Here is a 24,561-nt window from a genome sequence, read left to right as displayed (position 1 = left end):
CCAATTTTTCCTTGGGTCCAAGTATATTTGTACAGGTAGTTTTTCATTGTCGCTTTGCATTTTGTCTTGACACATTAATATAACAGTGACACTAGGTATGCAGCTATTCTGGAGATATACCTCCACAGCATCATTTGTTTTGGCAACGGTGTGACATTCATTTATATTGCTGTTTCGTGATTCTTAGGCCTCAATGGTTTTTTGGTTAAAGACCACAGCACTCCATTCACCCCATCTATGAGAGGAGACAATCTTTTCAGGCAATCTGTCCCCATCAGAAATGGAATTTCACAAATAGATGTGATCAATACCTCTTGTTTCATTCTATGCTTTCCTATTTTTATGTCAACCTCAGTTACACCTATGATGGGCACCTCCTCCCCATTAAAGTTATGCACTGGGCCTTGATTTTCCTTCACTGTGATCTGACTCTGTGGGGGTCTCCCTTTATTGATACTCTTTACCAGCTCCTTGGACATAATTGTGGCCTGTGCGCCAGTGTCAATCATAGCAAAGGTGTGGCATTTTTCTTCTACAGTGATGGGTGCATAATATCTGTCCTCAACTTCCTCTAATACACATAAGAAATGTGAATTCTTACTGATTTCAGGGCTCACCTTTCTCAGGTCTTTTTCACTTTTGGCTAAACACATTGGTAAATGGAAAGACATTTTTCCCTCCTTTTTACCCATTTCTGCGCGATAGACTTTATTCATTTCTCCATGATCAGAGGTTTTTTGGAGTGTGGCCACTGTTCGCCCATCCATCTGGGTAACATCAGAGACCACATTACAACCTTCCAACTGAACATGTGTAACAACATCATTCAGCAATTTGTCATTTTTTAATTCTGTGCATTTGTGATCATTTAGTGTGATACCAGCCCTTTCAGCCTCTTCAAAAATATGTGGCTCAAAGAATTCTTCAGGTGATTGACTTGTACCCTCCTTTTGAGTATTTCCTTTTTCTGTCTGTGTTTGGTCATTGTTTTGCTTGCCCAGGGAAGGAGCTATAGCTACCCCATTTACTCCCTGTTCACTGGTATTCCCCATGCATGAGTCATTTTTCTTAAATCTGTCCCTTTGTTCTTTTGGAATTCCTAATGTTTCTTTTTCATTTGTACAAATCTTTACTGTTTTATTTAGCTCTAGGTTAAACCATACCTCTTTTTTAGAAGTATTTGCACTTTCTGTCACAAGTTCATTTGCTGGCACTTTCACATTTAATCCATTAGGCATCTCAGAGTTGTTATGCAAAATTATATCAGAGCAATCTGTCATTTTGGCACTGCAGTTATCATGAGTACTTAGTCACTTTTCGGAAGCCCCCCGGTCATTGCTACGGCCATCAGCCCCCTCTTTGGAAGGTTGTTTTTGCGCTGTACAGAGCTTTCCTATTTGCTCAGCTAACATTTTCACTTGGGCCTCAAGGCACTGGAACCTTTCCATCTCTCTAGGATCCTCTTTCTGTGGCCTAGGTCGATATTGGTTGTTTTCCCCCTGATTGGATCTATTCTGATACCTCTCAGGTGATTGATGTCGGTTGGGATGGTTTCTGAACTCTTGATTCATTTGTGGAGGGGAGCGGGTTGCACCCATCCTTTTATTATAGTCCCCTGGTGGGGAATCATTGTACTGGCGTGGATTGTAGTTCACGTTTTGCCTCATGTCCTGTCTCTCAGATTGTGGGTACTGGCCCCTAGGTTGATTTCCATTATCAGTAAATCGATCCACATATCGGGGCCTATCCTGATTACCATATATCATGGTGTTGGGATCAAATCTGCTCTGTGTCCCCAATGACTGGTAGGGACCATCATTTCTTTGATCTTGATTTTGTCTCTGGTTATTGTTCATACCTGCCATATCAGGCCGATATCCTACCCGGGGTCTGTCCCCTAAATACCTAGGGCTGATGTAGCTCTCTCTATTACTAGGATCATGTGATTGGAACATTGGTACAGGAAATGGCGATCTTTGTTGATTACCCCTTTGTTCAGGTGTCACATTATTTTTACCTTGGCTTTTAGCAGACTCAAGGGACATTTTGGCTGACCTGATTTCCATTACTGTGGCTGAGGGTTTTTTAGATTTAGGTCTAGTATCTCTCATTTTATCACTTTCTCTACCCTGACAATAGAGTACCTCATATAGTTTTGTGCTTTGATGTACAATCCATTCAAGGGACTTGTCAAGGTCAAATTCACAGACCAATTGGGATATGATGTCTTTCTGTAGCCCATAGAAGTATGCAGTTTTAAACTCATTGGAATTTGAGTCAAATATACATCAAAGCGAGAAAATGCTCTTTTTAAGTCTTGTAAAAATTGGCGAGGGGATGTATTAGGTCCAGCAGTAATTGTGTAAGCGACTTTCTTTGCCTCCTGCAATGACTGAAAAGGAGAAAAATGACGCCTAATTTCTTTTTCAAACTCCAACCAGGTCATATTCTGCTGTTCATTTAATCCCCTTATGATGCTGGCCGTCGGGGCATCTAAAGTTAAATGAAAATATTGTCTGTACTGTTCCTTAGGTATCTGGAGTGCTTTAAAAATGTCATGCACAGCTTCTAAGTGATCCTCAATGCAGCATTCACCTCCCTTTTTAAATGGTTTGATCAGGGCTTTAATGGATTTCATTATTTTTATGGGGCTACGCATGGAATTGCACTATTTTGTGATTCAATCCTGTTTTCAGGTGTATGAGATTGGTGGCTGCCCCCAATGGGAGTATCAAATCCCCCAAGGGCGCTGCAACCAAGTTCAGTCACCGGCCCAGTCACTGGAGCACTAGCTCTTTGGGCAGAGCTAGAATTCACCTCCACTCCATTGAATGTGGTACCCTGCCGCCTCTCCTGGGACCTGGGAATGCACATTTGCATTTGGCATTCATTGAACTCTTTATTTCTCTTGTCTCTTTCTTGAATCATTTTAATCATTTCTTGTTCTGCACTCTGGAGATCACATTCTTTTTCACAATGTTCTTTTTGTAAAATCTGCATTTCTGAAACAACCTCATCTTTATCTTGTCTAATGTGGTCCACTAAGGCTTTTAAGTGTACCAATTCTTGCTCACTATCCTCAAATTGTTTCTTGCTTTTGGATAACTGAGCATCAAAGTCTCTGCATTTTAATTGCATGTCTTTTTGGCATACATCCAATTCTGCTCTTAACATTTCCTGATTTTCACTTGCCCCATCTAATTCAGTCTTTAACCTGTTAATTAGCTGAGTATCATTCTCCTGCATTCGCAGGGACTTATTCAAAATAAACCATATTTTGCCGCATAGCCGTATTAAACAGTCTTTCTCTGCACTTTTATCGGCTGCATTCAATAATCTTGTAAGGCAGACCTGAATTATGCTGCCTTCTGCAAAAATATTGTCTAGTTTTTCTTTCTGCACCTCACCCTGAATGCGTTCACGCCATTCTAACGTGCTGTTCGACGACCAAGTCCCATGTGCAAACAACTTTGCCTCTAAATATTGCACTAGGTCTGAGAATGTGGTTTCCCTTTGTGACATTCTGAAATTCGTTTTTAGTGGCACACTGCTATTAAAAAATGAGTTCCCTTTAATGTGCAAATGGCAGTGTGAGACACGCTTGCCACGCCCAGTAGGTACTCTATGATCACTTTCCCGGCCTGCAACGCACCATAAATATGTAGGGTATTTTGTGGAAATTTGGGCTTGACGGTATTTTCTTACCGCCGAAAAATAACTTAGCAACAATCACTCCTTGTATTCAGATTGGGCCATGTACAACAATAATACAGTGGACATGCATTATTTCAGCACACAGACATGCGTGGTTGGTATGCGTGGTTGGTATGCGTGGTTGGTGGTATTTTGGTGAGCATAATTCCCTTGTTTTATTTGTGGCCCCAATATCCAGAACCCCTTATTTTTGTTTAGATTTTTCGTGTAATCACTAGAGAGACCTCAGGCTTGCATTTCAGGAACACCACATTTTCATTTTTAGTGTGCCACCATGGGCAATTTCTCTCTGTCTTATCTACGGCAGCGAGCTACCATGTGGTATTTTCACTATCTTATATACGGTAGTGAACTATGTCCCGGGCCTCCCTTTTTGCCGACTCATAGACCTCCGACAAACTACAACACACACAGTTAGTTATAATTGCTCATACTGAATTACATTGTGCACACGGCTGCAGCCAAATTTGATGTTTAGTTACCTTGAAAATGACAATTGCACTGTCTAAACATCTCCCCACATCATCAGCACTGTATTGGTAAATATAAAACACACCACCCGTCTGCTTTCAAATATTTTTGTGTATTATAAAAGTTGCATTTACACACGATCTCACTCTTTACAGAAATAAATAAAATAGCACAGTAACAGCATTGTCTGTGATACACTGAAAAGAGAGTGGCGGAGACAAGAACTCAGCCCCCACACTTCTGTAATTACCTTATCTGTTCAGCATGAGTTTTCTCCAGCTGTTCTCTTTCTGAATTTGGCTCCCTTGAAGATTAACCCCAGTGAAAACCAGCATCTTTCGTTCTCAAACCGGGGTTATTGCCTGGAATTCTCAGCTTTTGCAGCAGGAATGCTTCAGCCAGGAAACAGGTCCTTCTCCCAGCTCTGCCAAATCTCGATTGTCCTTCTCCCAGCTCTGCCAAATCTCGATTGTCCTTCCCCTCTCCTCAAGCTCCCCCAGCAAAACTCTAATCACTGCCTCTAGCATGATACTTGCTATGACGCTGCTCCAATCAGAATCAATCATGCCATCTCCTTCCTCACTACACAATGGCTCATTTCTACAGTAACCATTTGTAACCAACTGATTTCCTGTTCCTTCGAGCCCTTTGCTTCCTGTAGTTATGTGGACAGAGCAGCAGAGAAAAAGAAAAAAAAATGAATGTGCGTTTAAAAGTTCACTTTCAGAGTAGGCCTAATTCTGCAGTGGAGACACATTTTTATTAGTGGGTTATGTTAAATGCAGTTTTATTAGTCAGGTTAGTTATTAATAAGGTTAGTTATTAATTTTCAAATGTGTCTCTTGCACCATAGGCATTTCAGGTGAAAAATAGTGTGCATTTTTGAATGTGCACGTATGCTTTTAACTGTAAAAATAGATTTGCATCTTATATGTTAAAATCGTTTTTGACTGAATAGCCTGTCTTTACTTATATGTCCATGTTAATCTGGCAACACATATAGCAATGCACCACACCCATGTGGTGGTGCTGCATCAAAAAAAAATTGCTACCTTTGCAGTAGTGCTGTACTCTGTGCTGTAACACGCCAAATATCCTTACAGTCCCCTCAACAGGGCTCGCAGGGAGGTTTACACATCTTCTGTTAGACCACTGCATCCCTTCTTCCATGTGAGGTTGATTAAAGGAGTTCGAATACATTGTGTGGCTGTAGCATGAAGACCATTGCTGGCACAAGGTTGAGTATGCATGTGGTTTGAAAACAAATAGCAGTTATTATATTTTTATCAAACCATCTGGGATTGCAATACCTACACGAAGATAGAAAGAGGAAGAATCGCACACTGACATCCATTTTCACACAAAACCGTACACCAAGACAGTACACAAAGCTTTGGTTTCCAGCCAATGAGATTGCCCCAACAACTGCAAAACACATTGGCCCATACACACATGGAGAAGGTTTGGGATGTAAACCACAAACCAAAATTGCAGTCAGCATTACCAAAATTGACACTTTAGGCCTGCTTAGTTGTGCCCAGAGACAAAGTAATTGGCAAATGTGAAATGGCAGGGTAGCCTACTCCACAGCACACCTTCCTCATGCCAGTTACCCTGGCACCAAAATCAGGTGTTCACAAATCACCCATGCAATGATAGCCATACAAGCTACTAAGAGCAGCACAACAGAAAAGGGTTGCAGTGACAGGGGTATTTCAGTAGAAGTCTCTCTGTTCACAAAGGTTACATCGACAATCCAAGCAAGCACAACGCTATGAGGACCCACATAGTGTATGAAGAGATCTCAAACATGAGATTTTGCCTTAACAACAATGACAGTGAAAGAAGGTCTGCCACAGGAATGCCAAACCTCTTAGAACTGTGGTGAATCCTTGCTATTCCAGTGACTGGAGGGAACCATCTATGTCACTCATTCCCCTTGATCAATGGGACCGAGACAGATGTGTGCCAACTAGTGGGTGGTTGTCCTTCAATTCAGTTCTTGGTTGTGCTTGGGTTGCCTGTCCAAAATGTGTGCACTGCTTTTCGTCAGAGACTGAATGTTGTTGCTTGTGGAAACGTCATTGTTGTTTTGACATGTATATAAGGCCCCTGGTTTTATTACTGTGATGAGGGGACTTCCATTGGCTTTCCCTTCAGCTTTAGTCCCATACCATGACACGTACAGTCTCTGGATGGGGTCACTATAATGCAGCCTCAGATATCATGCCGCTGTGATGTGTCTGTCTCAAGGATGTCATCTTTGGGATCCACCAAAGTTATCTGAGGTCTTTTCGTCCAGCTGTGAGGACCTGTACTGCAGAGCAGTCATCTTCGAGTTTGAACCTCGACTGTACTGATGATGCAAATGGACCACAATGATGCAGTGTTGAAGTCAGCCTTAATATGACTAGACATCGGCCCTCATTCCAGGTTTGGAGGTAATCATGGCGCTATTTGTGCCATGACTACCTCCAATACCGGAACCAAGTCCGCCCTGGTTCAATAGGGACTTACTGGTCTATTCCGACCGCTGCGGGACCGGTAAGTCCCCATTGAAAAAGCCATTCCCCATTCCCATTTCAGCTCCCATAGGGCTCAATGGGAAGGGGGAAGGTGCTAATAATGGTACCGCAAATTGCGGTACTGTTATTAGCTCTGAAGTCCCTTAACAGGGCCCGTCCATAACGCTTGGTAAAAGCATGTATTAAGGAAGCGACCCGCTAAGGGACCTCGGAATAGGGCGCAAAGGGATTACAGGCACCGATGTCCTTAACGGTGCCCGGTATCCCTTTGCGCCCAATTCGGAATGAGGGACATCATCTTTTGTGCCACCTCATCCTTTTAAAGGATTTCATTCTATGTTCAAGTTGTGGTGGACATGCACCAGCACGTCCTGCATCTACACATGTAGTATTATATTGGGTCAATTGAGTAAACCAAAACATTACTAAAGAAAACTGAGCTTTGCTATATTTTTAAAATAATTCTTTTGTATTCAGTATTGCATTTGAGTTTTATGATTTATTCTTTGTCTACCCTATTACTTATCCAAGACTACAGGTCCCGGAGTACCGGGTGAACTTTATGACTCAATAGGTATCTTGAGAATGATGTGAGGCATGCTGCCATGTATAAGGCTGACCTTCACTGTGGTCACAGTTGCAATTTGTAAGTACATATTTTTTCTTCTGTGGCCCTTGAAAAATGTACAGTTTGTCCAATGCCTTGCAGTGTAGAATTAAGGGCTGACCACCTATTTGTTTGAGAAATAACCCTCAACTCAGTGTTGATAAGTTAGTATATTTGTATTTGTTATGGTAAAAGGAAACACTACAATCTGTGCAAATGTAGAGCGGTTGGTGGTGAGAAGTGGAGAGTGGCTGGCAGAGTGGTAGGGTGTATCCCAGAGGGCCAGATTCATGTGTGGGTGGATCTCCAGCGAGGTTTGGGGAACCTCCACATATGTCTAGGTTGTTCTACACTACTGGGGTTTGGACAGGTAATGGTAGTAAAGGTTGGAAGCTGCATCCTTACCCTTCCTCTGATGAAGGCAAGGGAATGAGGCTGATGATGCTAGGAGAACTGGCCTGAAAATGGATACAGAATTACAGTTGAGAGGGGACACAGATACTCAAGCTCCCTCATTAAATGAACATCAAGACCCTTCATTGATCCCAAGGCCAGGTTGCATGTTCATAATGGAGCAGGTGGACCCAGAGTATGGGATTATGGCTTTGCTTTATTAGTGACCTATTCACATATACACATATGTGCTAAAATCCACCATTGTGTACTGACCTATTGTTTTTACTATTACAGCAACACACAAATCTTAATCCCTACTATTCTCTGGAGAAAAAACGTTGATTTTCTTTTTTGATTGTGTTTACTTGCCAGGGTGTTTACTAATGTGCAGGCTTATATGGTTTAACACCTATTATTTTCAGCGAGTTCCATATATTTACTTTATACTTAGCAAGACTGGGGGTTCAACAAATGCCCCTCTTTGAGCTCTGATTCACATATTTGGCAAGTAAATATAGCAATTTATGAACATGTAACAGCTGCTAACATGAGTTTTCCACCAGTGTATGTGCTATTTGTGTCCTTTAGGTGGTTAAGGAAATGTGTTTTCCTTCTCCAGAGTGGGAGTTTAGGGTCCATTCGCCTATGGTACATTGGTACATATCATTAAGCCTGTTTCAGGCTAATAATTTACATAATAACCAGCACCTAACATTGATTACCAAATCTCATCCTACCTCAAGTGGGTAAGACGGTATGGCTCTTGGAGGAGCAGGGCTACTCCTTCTTTCCCTACCCACTTTCCTATTTGTGTTCCCTGCATTTAGGTTTACACTAACAATTCTTAGTTGTGGCAATTCTATCACTCGGATTGACACCCCCAGATTATCCTCCTTGTTTATATGAGGGCTATACAAATATGTACTCTGGGATCACTCTAATACATGGTGTGTCCATCATGCAGCCACACACTGACTAATTCTAGTGCCACCTATTCAATGTTCTAGAAATTGCCTTTACAGAAAATTGCCTGGATTCACAGGTGGGTTTGTAATTCCTCTTTCAAGGTCAACACTTTTTGATTCATCACCAATGATAACATATACACCTCTTTTTATCACAATTATACCAATTTACCCTGAACCCTCTTATAGTTTTTCTGTTGTTTCTCTCTTCTTCTCTAGCCCAATCCTGCTTACTTTATCCTCTCACTTCATGTTTTTCCCTTTCCTTCCACAAACCATGGTCTGGTGTAACCTAAGAGAGATCACAGAACGCCAATGTACAATGAATTGTAGGTGCAATAGGACCACTGCGGTGGTGATGGGTGCAGTATTAATGCTTATTAAGAAAACAACCCTAACATCGACAATCCTTTGTTCAAACAATACAAATATGGACATAATTGTAGTGATATTTATTGACACACAGGGGCTGAGGCCCACATTAATATAGAAAAGTGTCGTTCTATGGCTGTATTATTGAACATTTCCACTGAGGCAAGTACAATTGGGCACAGTAATGGCACCAGAGCAACAATTGCGATAGAGCAAGAAAGATATTCTTTGAGTGAATGTATGCATTAGGACATATTTGGCCTACTGGTAATACTAAACACTATTAGAACTAGGGAAAACCTTACCCTGGTTCAAAATAATGGGAAATAATGTGTTTGCATGATGGGCAGTGTTTGCCCTATTGCGAATAGCATGCAACATTGCAAAGTTAAACTAATACAGTCCCTGGGGCATTTTTATTTTCAGAAAGTGTCATACATGTGGGTTGCCCACCACTTAATGAATGTTGCTAGTAGTATTATGGTTCTAACTCCGGAGCAAATCTATTATGGCAAAACTATTTTTCACAGCTAATGTTTCAGAAAAAAACATTGATTCCAACCCAAGCAAGTTCATTGTAAGACACTCATATCCAGTCAGCAGGTCCTTTTGTCAGTATAAGGTTTTCTGTAATTGTTGCCTGTATATCACATTGTATGGGTAGCACTTTCAACTCCAGGTAGCAGGTTTCAATAAAAGGCAGATGTCTTATTTCATGAACGTTTTGCTGATTGTTCATTTGTTGAGAACAATTTTATTTAATTTGAAAAAATGTTGATCTAAAGCTGAAAAAGGCGCCATAATCAAAGAATAGCCATGTGGCGTGTGTTTTACATTGACCAAAATGGTAGGTATGTTTGTATATGCATAGTGAATAATAGGTGGGGGGTGGGGTAACAGTATAAATTAGGGTCGGGGGTGAGTGGGGGAGTTGGTTAAAAAAGCAAAAAGTAATTTTGTTTTTTCTGTAAAAAATATTACATCATTTCGCCATCCATTTTTTTTTCTCAAAATGTTCACGGATATCCATGTGGAGTATCAGAAAAAGTATGCAGATGCTGTGAAGACATTTATACCATATTGTTTATTTAAATTAAAATAAGGTGTACTGTCCCCTACCTATCTTACGAACTAAGGTGCTCGACAGTCAGGGTGAATTTTCCAATACAAGCTGGCCCACTGTCCAAATCTAACCTATCGGACCCTATCACTAGTATAACTAAGGACAGGGAAATGACTCCCTTCTCCTGGGTGCTGTGTTTCTTCACAGGGGATTCCTTTATTATATTGTACTAACTCAATAGACCATATGTAAATAGTCTCTGCTTATCCTTTGGATTTATTTCTGCAGTTCTTTTAGAGGACTGGCAGCTTCCGTTTCCTCTTTCTTACAGATTGTTTTGTTCTGCTCAAGTTCCTTCTTTTTCTCCTGTAGGACTCCAGACCCCTTGCATATGTTTTTTTCTCTCAGGTATTTTGGTTGTTCAACTCCCAATTATAGTTCACCTCTTCCTGCCGTGCTCTTTCATGTATGATATTTCTTTACCTGACCTCACAGCTCTTGACTCTTCAAATGTCTCTCTTTGGTTTATGTTCTTTCTTATCTTCGTGATATGGGTGGACCTTTCCCTTTTCCCAAGCCAATAATATTCCAACTCTATGTTTCCCCCACTCTGTTGTTTGTGTGTTTCTCTTTATTTCATCAATATAGTTTGGTTTCATCTGTTTATTTCCAATTATTTTCCCATTAGTACTGGCACAAGTTTCTTTTAACTTATTCTGAGTCCCTTTTAACTTTCTAGTATTCCTGTTCCCTGTATTACCTTCTGTCTTCAGTGGTAACGTTGCTGCTATCTGTATGACTTTGGACTCTCTCTCAGCTTTTTGGTAACTGCGTGGTTCACTTTCTGCAACATCTGTTTCATATGCATCCTGCTTTCACCTTGTCTATAGAACTGTTGCCAGGACTTGCTTCGGGAGTTGCTCCCTCCTGTTGGTGGTGTCAGCGTCGTTCTCTGGGCCTGCTTCCCACCAAGATTGTTGCATGCTCTCGTACCAGTCTCCCAGTGTTTCTTGTTCCATGCAGGCACTGCTCTGGCTTACGCAGGCTCCACGTTCTGTGACAGCTCTGCCTCCTTCCACTCTGTTATGTACAGGGGGCTTCCCATAGTATTTTGGGCATTCTACCCTCTCTCAGCTTTCCTCCTCCTCTCGCTGGTTCTTTCATGGTCATCTCTTTTCAGCATCCTCAACACAGACCATTGGAGATTTAAAGGGATATTCTCACTTTCTTGTTTTTCATGATATAGGTTCACTTTATTTTCATGAAACTGATAATGTTCTGCTGTATTAGGTAAGTTCATATAAGCCATCACTTGGAGGGCATCAGGGAGTTCCTCACAGGAATGGGAGTCCTTGTCCCTAACGTGAGAGTCTCTCCTGTTGAGGTCGCACTTGCCGCAATGCCCAGGGAGGGTGTTGAGGAGCGGGCTCAACTCCCTAGCCTCACAGGGGGGACTCCCCCTTGGGGAGAAGGGACACATTCCCTCAATTTGTCACAATTATCAAATGTGCAAACCAAAAAAACAACTCTTTGGACCATTTAAGAATGAAGGCATGACAATTTGTAAGGGATCTACATTTTCACTGGTGCTCAGAATCTGACTATTGAGTCTTCCTGTGCAAAATACAAAGCAACTTGCTTCTGCCTCATGTACAGTTTGTCAAATGATCATCTGGAACAGACACAATGCTAGAAATTTGAAACCGCTCAACACTTTGTGGTCGAATTATAGTAGGGATTTGTTTGCATAAGTGCTTTCAGCACCCATTCTTCCATAAACGTACAACTGAGGAATCTTTTAAAGCTGGGTTTATAGGAAGATCAATCTTCTGATTGGGTTAATTGTTGGGCTTTGATGTTGATCAAACCTGCGATGAAATGTGCAGAAACATAAACAAATAAAACCGAGAGAAGAACAATTCCTTTTTATACAATGGGGAAACTTCAAAACATGGACATACATTTTCAGAAAGGGATATACAACAGACATGTTACTAGAAGTGTTACATTTTATGTTTAGGAAAGAATGGCAATATCTATCTCCGAACATTGAAGCAGCTGGACAATCTTCCACAGAAACACATTGATGCAGGTTTTTAGATCATCAGAATAAAAGCAGTGAATGGGTTGTAGACTTTTTTGTTCTATATGCACATATTTTTGAAAAGCAGTGCGTCCTTTGGATAGCCTACATTGTATGTTATGACAAACTGATACATCTCTGGGAGATGTTTTGATGGAAGTTATGGCTGTTGAAGGCACACTTCCCTCAATCACACGTGGCAACTGTTGTCTTCATTATTCTTTCTATCATAATCTAAAGTGTCCCCACAAACTTAGAGGAACACGCAAACATTAACTGAATATTTTCGGTAATTTCCTCGTTCATAATAAAGTTCTGTCTGGCAGTCACGTTGGGGTTTAACGCTGATGATATGCACACTTCTGAGCATATGTTTCCACAATTTCGATGCAGTATATTGGGGCCATCTCAAATGGTTGGTAATTCCATGCAATTGCAGGTCTATCTGTAGGGCCATTTGAGAGGGCAAAGTATGCCTGTTTTTGTCAGGGGGTCAACAGCTACAGTACAATTAACGCAGTGTGCACTTGGATTTTGGTGACTTCCATCTTAATGTTGCTAGTAATTGTATGATGGGGAGTGGTAGTGTTGGGATTGGTTGATGCAACTCTGCACGTTTTATGCAAATAGACATTGCCCCTGAACAAATATCACAACACTGGATATACGTGTATATGCTGCGTTTCAAGTTTCCCCACCGGAAGTGCCATTGCAACAGTGATAATGACCTGTAAAGTCCTGGGTGTGATCTTATATGTGAAATGTGACACAATTTCATGAACTTTGTTTTCATACCCTTACACTTCCCTGATAGTGAAGTCCATCAATCTATATTTGATGATGTGCTCATTGGCACTAGTGCACAGTTACTAACAACCCACTTCCCCAATCACTTTCTGGCATTTAGGATAGGCAATGGTTTAGGATGTCCCCCTTTTGTTTTGACTGTTATGTACAGATAAGTAATACAATGTGTCCACTTTCTGATTTTCTGCCCCGCAGATATATATCACCACAAAGTCAAAGTCAGGGAAATGGCGTTAGCAATAGCATTAGCATGATGGTAAAGGCGTTGTCGATCTCACCAGTTGCAGATTTCTAGCTTGACATTTACTGTATGGTCACTTTCAATCTTAAAGTATTGCCACACCATTAAAGGAGTGTTGATGCCCAACAAATCTTTGATGCAAAGTGATAGATTCAATAATTCTGGAGCACAATGTGACTATCTGCAAAACTCAAGTTCCTGTGTCCTTCTGAGACAATATAGCTCCCAAAGTGTTGTGGGAAGCATTGCAAAGTCTGAAAGACTTTACCTAATGCTCTTGGATACTGTAATTTCTCTATGATGCTTCTCTCTAACCCCTACTTAGACTTAATGGTATAACAATGAGGTAGAGGCAAAGCTTTTCAATAAATGATATCATTGGTGACTGGTGCCTCTCTTGTTCTTTCAGGAAGGTATTTTTTTAATTCTCTTTGTTTAAGGCCATTGTCCTTTGCTCTGAAATTTTCTGCAGCCCAAAAACAAAAAAACAGTGCAACTGATGTGCCCACCAAAACAAGGGACACAGGGCTCTCTAGTCTCAAGATTAAACAAAGTATTAAAAGCCTAGCACAGCCGAACAGGAACACATCACCAAAAGGATTGATCCAGTAGACATCTTGCTCCTGTGATTTATAATTAGGAGGAAAAGGAGGGGGTGGCAATAGGAAAATAATCTCCCTATTCAAACTGTCAGGTGAAGAGGTAATACAGAGGTACTATATTTCATAATCCATGTAATACTGGAGATAACAAGTCAGCGGGGAGGGGGGTCTTGCCACACCCACAATGCGATAACATGCCTTACCAACACTAGTAAAGGTACTATCAGCTTTGCATTTTGTCAAGACAGGCAACTTTATGTGGACTAGTGTCATTAGCTATGGAATATCCTGGTCATAACAGTCAAGGTCACTACTCCAGGTTGTTAGTGTAATCTTTTTATCTGCCAAGCAACTTATGGCTGTGCCCCTTGATGCATGCACAAGGTCAGTCTTTAAGACAGGATTTTATGACATACCACAGTCCTCTGGGGTGTGTGGTGCTGTTAGGGAGAATTTTCAAAATGTGCTAATTCCTCTCTACCTTAGAGACCCCCCAGCTCTTTTGCTGAACTTTGGCAGTCTGTACTTTTTAATTCTGTTTGTTTTCTGTGTTTTATGTCTTTAGTTATGGAGTTTTAACCAACTCCATAGGCATCATCTTTTTTTATTTATGTCACACAGCACCCTCAGTACAGTGACACATGAATGTCTTTTTAGACTTCCCAAAGATTTAAATACCTTCTCTGGGATCAACTACTGTTTCCCAGAGAATATAAAGTGAAATTGACTTTACTAGTCTTTTCTAAATTCATAGACCCAGCACACACCATCTTACAATGGAGTTCTGGAAGGGTTACCTAGTATGCCCTGTGTCTAAACACTCTTGTAGCAGTCAAATGCTACCCTTTTCTATTGCAATGGTTGGTGGCAGTGGTTTTATAACAAACTACCATGATATTTCCTGACCGTGAACAGTGGTAGCAAAAAATCGGGGCCGCCATGATTTTCAATATGGCGCCCAAGACCCATCTGTAAAAACACATTGCGGTCATTGTTTTCTAATGCATTGTACACATTTATGTCTTTCTATTCCCAATGAAAGTAATTGAAGTGCCATTTGGCTCCTTTTTCGGGGGAGAGCAAACTGTCCCTACAACTTAGGATTTGTTACTGTAGTGTATTGGTGTTTCATATTAAGTTGATTTCTACTAGTGAATGTTTTCTAAATGATTGTGTAAATAAATGTGTAAGTATTTTTTACCAAGAAACCTTGAGTGTAAGTTTCTACTTGAAACACTGTGATGGTTATACTTCTGTGTAACTTCAACTACTGCTCACATTCCCTCTTGAGATAAGCCTGGCTGCTCAGCTCACTACCAAAAAGTGTGTGGTACAGACTTATAGTAAAGGTTGGTTTTTGCTGTAGTCCTAATTATGTGTGGTGTTCCCAGAGGGTACTGCATGCAATCAATTCTGCCTAACAGGTGCCATTGGTTGCCATTGAAAGCACCCATCTGGCACACGCAACCCTGACAGGCACAGAACACCTGTACAGCAACAGAAGACACAGAATTTAATGAATGCATGTGTGGGACATAGCTAAGATCATGTTAAATGTGGATGCCATTTTTCTGGGATTAACACAGGACATTGCAATTGTAATTGTTTATTTGTAAATCACTTATACACAAGTGAAGTGCTTCAAAGCACTTCAAGGCGGGAAGGGAACAAGGGAATACATAAAACATTCTTAGGCCTTGAATTTTCCGAATGATCTAACAAAATGTGGATAGCATACTAGGCCTGACGGCATTACTACTAGTGCAGGTGCAAGAAAGGAAGGAAGGAGAGAATGGGGAATACCTAACTAGGCCAACAATGTGTCAGATAGTGCAAGTGTATGACAAAGAGTGAGGTGATGGGGGGGGGGGGAGAACATACAGAACAAAACATGAAAAAAAGACATTATGCGGCACTTCTTCACTTCTTGCCTACGTCATTGTTCTAGAAAACCATTTTGTATGTTAGTAGTAGTAGTATTAGTAATAATATTTATTTGGAAAGTATTAATTCTCAAATTGTTAAATAACACAGCATAAGAAAGATCATAGACATCATACATAATCCAATCTAGCATAATCTCACAATGCTGTAAAACCTCTTCTAAAAGCTGATTTTACATCATTTTAAATATCACACATAACATCTTCATTGTTATAATATGCAAACAAAAGAATGGCATCAATGCATAATCTGATATAATTTTTAATAAAATATGGCGTAAACCCTCTCCTTCTCAAATCAGTAAGAAAACGTACAGATTAATGAAAACATGCATACACTCTGCGACCTAGCCCATCCAGCAAGCACATGGCATGCCTGTACCATTCAGTTCATTCAGACCTTTTAGAGAGAGCACATTTTGGGGCTGATTCATGGAACAAACGTGCGCCGACAATCTTCGCGCAAGCAGGCGCAAGCAGGCGCAAGCAGGCGCAAGCGTAAAAAAAAAGAGGCGCACGCACACGCGTGCGATTCATGGAAGTCCCTGCGCGTGTTTACCTCGGGATGTGCGCCAAACCCGTGCATGGCGCACACGTCACTGCAACATCCCGAAAGACGTGCGCGACGCGCACAGTGAAAGCGCACAACCTGGGCGCATACACTAGAAAGTGGGCGGAACACGGGGCGTAACGCGCGGAATGGGGAACAACTCGCAAAAACAAGGGCGTAACTGGGGATGTACTGCAGGGAAGCAGACGGAACGCCCACACGCACCCGAACCACACGTATTCATGGAATCGAATAGGGCAAAGCCACGCACAGCGAAAGACACGCACAAGCCGATACACGTCCGGCACACGAAGGCAGGCGGTAGCGTCCCTGCGCATTACAAAAGTGGCAACATACAGCAATTGTGCGAGCGGGGCACGTGTATTTCGGGGTTGCGCGGGAAGTTACACACGCGATTGTGCGGGGTACGTGTATTCCGGGGGTTCGCGGGAAGTCACACACGCGATCTGGGCTGGGGGAGCGGGCTACGTGTATTTCAGGGGTTCGCGTGAACATTTTCACGCGATCGGGCCTGGGGGAGCGGGCTACGTGTATTTCAGGGGTTCGCGTGAACTTCTACACGCGATCGGGCCTGGGAGAGGGGGCTACGTGTATTTCAGGGGTTCGCGTGAACTTCTTCACGCGATCGGGCCTGGGGGAGCGGGCTACGTGTATTTCAGGGGTTCGCGTGAACTTCTTCACGCGATCGGGCCTGGGGGAGCGGGCTACGTGTATTTCAGGGGTTCGCGTGAACATTTACATGCGATCGGGCCTGGGGGAGCGGGCTACGCGTATTTCGGGGGCGCGCGGGAAGTGACACACGCGATTGAGCGGGGTACGTGTATTTCGGGGGTGCGCGGGAAGTTACACACGCGATTGAGCGGGGTACGTGTATTGCGGGGGTGTGCGGAAAGTTACACATGCAATTCCATCAGGGTACGTGTATTACAGGTGTGTGCGATATCAACAGGGTACGTGTATTACAGGGGTGCGCGGGGAGCAGCACACGTGAATTGCACGTGTGGGTCCTCCCAGGTGTTCCCTCTACACCCTCCACGGCCCCTGCAGGTGGCTCACACCACAGGGGCCTACCCAGCACATGTCATGCAGGCACCCCACCCACTGTGGCCATGCCCACCAGCCAACCCACATGTCAACTTGCACTACTCCCCCCAACGCATGTCCCCCTGCACCCCCAGCCACCAGGGGCAGCCTCCACCAGGGCCCCACCCATGTCTCCCACCACCCCCACCCCCCAGTCACCAGGGGCACCTGCCAGCAGGCCCCCACCCATGTCCAACTCATGTTCCCCACCACCCCCACCCCCCAGCACTGTGGGGCACCTGCCAGCAGGCCCCCACCCATGTCCAACTCATGTTCCCCACCACCCCCACCCCCCGGCCACCAGGGGCAGCCTCCACCAGGCACCCACCCATGTCTCACACCACCCCCACCCCTCCAGCAGTGCAGGGGCACCCACCACCAGGCCCCCACCCATGCCTCCCACCACCCCCACCCCCAGCCACCAGGGGCAGCCTCCACCAGGCCCCCACCCATGTCTCACACCACCCCCACCCCCCAGCCACCAGGGCCAGCCTCCACCAGGCCCCCACCCATGTCTCACACCACCCCCACCCCCCAGCCACCAGGGGCAGCCTCCACCAGGCCCCCCCATGTCCAACTCATGTTCCCCACCACCCCCACCCCCCAGCACTGTGGGGCACCTGCCAGCAGGCCCCCACCCATGTCCAACTCATGTTCCCCACCACCCCCACCCCCCAGCAGTGCAGGGGCAGCCTCCACCAGGCCCCCCCATGTCTCCCACCACCCCCACCCCCCAGCAGTGCAGGGGCACCCACCACCAGGCCCCCACCCATGTCTCCCACCACCCCTACCCCCCAGCCACCAGGGGCAGCATCCACCAGGCCCACACCCATGTCTCCCACCACCCCCACCCCCCAGCACTGTGGGGCACCTGCCAGCAGGCCCCCACCCATGTCCAACTCATGTTCCCCACCACCCCCACCCCCCAGCACTGTGGGGCACCTTCCAGCATGCCCCCACCCATGTCCAACTCATGTTCCCCACCACCCCCACCCCCCAGCACTGTGGGGCACCTGCCAGCAGGCCCCCACCCATGTCCAACTCATGTTCCCCACCACCCCCACCCCCCAGCACTGTGGGGCACCTGCCAGCAGGCTCCCACACATGTCCAACTCATGTTCCCCACCACCCCCACCCCCCAGCACTGTGGGGCACCTGCCAGCAGGCCCCCAACCATGTCCAACTCATGTTCCCCACCCCCACCACCCCCCAGCACTGTGGGGAACCTGTCAGCAGGCCCCCACCCATGTCCAACTCATGTTCCCCAGCACTGTGGGGCACCTGCCAGCAGGCCCCCACCCATGTCCAACTCATGTTCCCCACCACCCCCACCCCCCAGCACTGTGGGGCACCTGCCAGCAGGCCCCCACCCATGTCCAACTCATGTTCCCCACCACCCCCACCCCCCAGCACTGTGGGGCACCTGCCAGCAGGCCCCCACCCATGTCCAACTCATGTCTTCCACCACCCCCACCCCCCAGCCACCAGGGGCAGCATCCACCAGGCCCACACCCATGTCTCACACCACCCACACCCCCCAGCAGTGCAGGGGCAGCCTCCACCAGGCCCCCCATGTCCAACTCATGTTCCCCACCACCCCCACCCCCCAGCACTGTGGGGCACCTGTCAGCAGGCCCCCACCCATGTCCAACACATGTTCCCCACCACCCCCACCCCCCAGCACTGTGGGGCACCTGCCAGCAGGCCCCCACCCATGTCCAACTCATGTTCCCCACCACCCTCACTGGACTTTGATGCCCAGTCCAGTGAGTGTTGTTGCGTGTTTGTTGAGGATGTGTGTGTTTCACTTGTGGGATGTGTTGTGCATGATTGCTGCTACATGTGACGTGTACATGGTTCTGATGTGTAAGTAATGCAATGCTACAGTCATGCATGTCTCCTCTGCCTGCATGCGGGACTCCATGTAGGCATGCCCCCTTGCCCCTCCTCCGCCACTCTGCACCCCAGTTCCACCTTTGCACTGGTCTGCTCCAATCTTGCCAATGTGTACTTTCTTGTTCATGTGTCCTGTGTAGATGCTAACTTCCAGCGTGGAATCTGTCAGACATATGCCATGTGGTAGAGCCTTAGTACTCGATGCAGGGTATCTCACTTGTACTGTGCATGGGTCAGATGTCCCGCAGGGACATGAGTGCCCATTCATGCTCCATGTGCATTGCACGCATGCCCCTATGTGTCCTTGACTGGATGATCACTGTAATATAAGTCCTTGGTTACATACATTGCCTGCCATCTCATCAGCCTTCCCATGTCAACTGTGCCTCAGTCCTGCGTTGCACACATGTTTAGGCTCTGACAATCTGTGTGGCTCACAGGCCTCAGCCTGTTCAATGGCCAATGACTCTGTCCAACTCTTGTTGTGTCTTCTTCACACGTGGGCGGCCTCCGGAGTTTCCATCATGTGTCCTGCCCACTGTCCCAGCATCATTTGCAGTGTTGTAATTTGAATCACATGAAGCTGTTGATGCCAGTCAACACTGCCTGTCAATACACAGGTGTATGGTCAGCCTTTTGATACCATGCTAGGCATCCCTGCTTTGGTACTGGGGTGGAGGGGTGCTTGGCTTCTAGGTATGTTACACATTGAATGCACAATGCACGTGATGTCTGATTTTGACATTGCACTGCCTTCACATTTCCTGGCACACACCATGTAGTGCTTGTACATGTAGGTAGTGAGTGCGTACACATTTTCTGCACTGCATAGACCCACTTCCATGGAAACTGCCACCTTTCAACAGGTCTGATCACAGAAGCTATTCAGAGTAGACCCAGCATGCATGCCAGGTCATATGTTGTGTGTCACATGTCTGCCTGATGCCTTTGCTGTCGGTGTGTGTGTGTGTCGTGTGCTTCTGACATGTGTATTGACCTTTTCCTCTCTATTTTTCAGGTGATGACGCAATGGAGGCAGAGGATGTTGTTGTCATGCCAGACACAGGGTTGGTAACGCCACATCAACCCGGCACTAGTGGGGGTCGTGGGGTGGTAGGCCACGAAACCCCCCAAGTGCTGCAGTCCATCTTGTCTCTGGCTGCCTATGAGTCCGGCCTTGATGACGACTCTGACGTCCATGTTGAGTTGGATGACCATCAAGTCCATGTGTCAGGGGTGAGTGATTCTGATGTGGACATTCCTCTGTCTGCGACCCCTGCACTGAGGGATCAGACAGTCTTGGTTCCTCCGCCCGTGGTGGATCGGGACGCAGGGTCACCCTCCACACCAGTCACTGATGTGCCTGGGACATCACGCCGACGGGGGCATGTAGTCGTGCAGCCTCAGGCGGTGCCAACACAGCGAGGACCCCCGGTCCTTGGGTCCCGCAGGGGTCAAGCCCGGCAATGCGGTCACCGCGCGCAACCGCTGTATACTGAGTGGGAGCAAGACATGACTGCCAATTCCGAACGGCAGGGGGCAGCAATGGAGAACATCGCTGAGAGCATGGAGCGTGTGGCCCGATCTGTGCTCCCCACTGCTAGGCAGGTGCTTCTCCAGCAGCAGGCAGCACGGTCCACGGCCCGCTCGCTCAGGCTGGTCATGGCGGCCTCAGACAGGGCACACCAGGCTGAAATGTCGTCTCTGCGTCAAGCAATTGCTGCTCACGCAGAGGCGCACATGGATGCCTTGAGGGAGGAGTATGCTTCCCTCAGATTCACTCTGGGTGTCCTCATGATGTCCCAGAGGCAGCAGGCAGAGGAGAGGTTTGCACAGCTTGAGCGTACCATCTCAGCTGAGCTACAGGCTTGCCGGGAGGTGCAGCGGTTGTCCAGCCAGGCCTTGCAGGAGGAACTCCGTGTTACACGTGCTACCTTGCAAGAGGAAGCACGTGTATCACGGCAGGTTCTGCATGCAGACCTACGTCACATCGCCACACAGAACCAGGCTCACCCGTCCGGCAGACTTGCTGCCGACGAGGGGCAAGCTGCGGCTAGGCATGGCCAGGCTCCTGTGCCACGTCCTCCTTTCCAGGATGAGCCAGACTCGGACGACCATCTATCTCCCACATAGGTCGTGCTGTGCAGGCGTTGAGCCAATGGAGGATTTTTTTTTGGCTCAGCATCATCGCATGTGGATGTTGAGCAGCACCCTGTACCTCCCCCCTCCTGGGTGCCTCCCCTCCCCCCCGGGTCGTATGCGGCCATTTTTGATTTTTCTTTTAGTTTAGTTAGTTAAGTTTCTGTTTGATAGTTAGTTTAAATAGGTAATGTAGGTTTTCCATAGTAGTGTAATTAGTTAATAGTTGATTTAGTTTAAAATTGCTAGTCTATTGTGCTTTCATGTGAGGGTGCAGTGCTTTGTGACTTTTGAAGGCATCCACTGTCTGTTCCAGCTGGGCCCTTCATGGTTGTCTTGTGTATGTGTTTGCTGCTTGGGTTCCTTGACTCACATATGCCACTCCTGCCTCCCTTATCCATGGGCTCGCAAGGATGGCTCGCTGTTACAGCATTTTACACAAGGGCATTGGACTGTCATATCTGTGGCATGCCTGGTGCTGTGTGACTTGTGTTGACCCCCCTAGTGGGGATGATTTAGGTGTCATTGTCCACTGTTCAGCTTTTGCTAGATGGGGTGTGTCATGATTAATGTGGACATTGATTGCTATGCATTGTGTAGTATGTTTCATATCTTTCCTGTACATGTGCTTGTTGCAATTCATGCTGTAGATAGTGTTCCACACTTTGGAGGTGAAAGACGGACTGATGGTGTGATTTGTGATGTGACTCTCTGACATGGTCAAGTAATGAGATGCCTGATGAGACACACACAGATGCCTTTGAAACATTAATCATGTGTTTCATGCCCTTTCTGCAGGGGGATGAGCATCCAGAGCACCTTTGCCAGCAGACATGTTCCATTGGACGACGGAATTCTGGACCCGTTTGTTGGTGCCCACATGCACATGTGTGGAGAAGCAGAGGCACAGTGATTGCAGACCCACATCCTAGAACTGCTGACATGTTCCAAGGAACTCCAGGCAAGGTGAGCATCACAGGGGGGCCACGACACAGCAAAGCTTGCACCAGGCGAGTCGCACATGCAGGCTTAGTCACAGCACTGAGGGTGAGCTTAGACGAATATTGGTGTTGAAGCACACAATGCAGCTCCGATGTGTTTGTGGACTGATGGCTGCTGATAGTAGGGTTGTCTGGGACACATGCAGGGGCAGTGGCACATACCCTCCGGTACACCAAGGTCCATTGAGGCACTTATATCAACCATGTAGCCTTCCGAGACATGGAAAGGGGCAGCTCACAGGGACATGCAGCAAGGGACATACTCGGGTGCAGTGCATGTCTTTTCCACGTACTTCATGATAAATGCACTGCCAACTTTGTTTCGGTCATGGTGGTACGCAACTTGCTCTGTAGTCATGGCTTGCTATATGGGTCTGTCTGCTTACCCAGGGAACATTGCATGTTGTGTGAATTGTGACACATCGGTGTTCCATTTGCCACGCACCCAGCAGCGGCTGCCTTACTGCATTGACTGTGTATGACCCGTCACAGGGGTGATGTTATATATGGGTATGAAGCATCAACCACAGATTGTCTGTTTGTAGAGTAGTCTGTTGCTATGGGGCATGTTTGGTGTTGTGTTTTTGTGCAATTGGCACGTACAGGTTGTTGACTGTGTCTCTCTTTGCAGGATTGTAGTGCTCCTGTAACCGGACCTGAGAGTGCGCAGGCAGGAGGCCAGCATTCAAAACCAGAGCTAAGTGTCTTGTTGTTTTTCTTACAAACTGCTCTGCATAGGCTTGCTGGGGAGTGTACTGATGCATGGATGTATGTGTGGTTCAATTTGGTATGTTTATTTCTCCCTAATCAACCGTGATCCTATGCAATTTTGAAACCTGTACCCTCTACCCGGTGTTCCTGCTTCCCGTGCCTATCCAAGCAACGTTCCCTGACCCTCTTTCCCCACTGGGGTTGCGGATGCCTGTGTAAGCCCCGAACTTTCAGGCGCCAAAACCCTAGAGGGGGTGGTTGGTTCGTACCACTCCTGAGCCTGGACTACAGAAGGCCATGACAAATATGTCCAAGTCTGTTTGGATTGTGTATGTGTTCATGCAGGTTGTACATTTTCGTGCATTCCCTAGTTTCATGTGTCATTCCTCCTCCCCTCTCCTGCCGCTCATTCCAGTCATCCAGTGTGTCAACACCTGTCCCGACTGCATATCCCTGAACCTCCTTCCCCACCAGGGTCTCAGGGGCCTGTGTGAGTTTGACCTTGCAGGCACCCGGGACATGGTGGGGGTGGTTGTTTCGTGACACTCCCGCGCCTGTACAGGGGACCTCTGACAGTACACATCCATTCATGGTGCATCATCCTATGTCATGTACCACACGTCTCACATCCTGTCATGACATTGTTTTGCTGTGCTACCTTGGTTGTTGCATCATTCTGGTAGTACTTGGCCTTTGTGAGGTACTGCTACGTCAAGTCATCTATTGGAGGGTGTTTGGGTTCGTTTTTATGCCTTGGATTTTGTGATTTCGGAAATGAGTGTGGATTCTGAGGGTTCAGGCATCTTTTTACACACAAGGTGGGAGATGGTGACGAAGGGTAAAGGTGATCCTGTGGCCAGGTGGAATTGAGGTTTGGAGGCTCCATGACCCAGGTGCAGTTGTTCAGTGGGTCATGGTCATTTGTGAGGGAGGGGGGGGGTTGTTGTTGATAGTTGCCTTGCCCTGCAGTGTGATGGAAACTCTGACATAGTAATGGTGGTATCCCATGTACATGTTGTGTTCTGCTGATCAATGCCTGTTCATGTGTTGTGTTTTCCTTTCAGGTGCAGGGGATAGTTGTGGTTTGACATGCTGGGGTGTACACATGTTGGATGTTCACATGTGATGTGTAGGGAACACTGATGGTCACTTGAGTGCACATGCATATGTGGAGTGCATGTCCTTGCAGAACCACACACTTGCACTCTGATGCACTACATGTACTCCCACCCTTGCATATACACGTGCACACTGTTTGCCTTCTGGTGCCCACTGTGTCCTGGCAGCACATGTTCTGTGACCGATCATGGATCCAGTACACGCCTAATTTGATGTTTGACATGGTCTGTCACTTAGATGTGATGCTCAGGG

This window comes from Ambystoma mexicanum, chromosome 8 (assembly GCF_040938575.1).
Source record: "Ambystoma mexicanum isolate Mex_15411 chromosome 8, UKY_AmexF1_1, whole genome shotgun sequence".
NCBI lineage: Eukaryota > Metazoa > Chordata > Amphibia > Caudata > Ambystomatidae > Ambystoma > Ambystoma mexicanum.
This window is presented reverse-complemented; position numbering follows the sequence as displayed.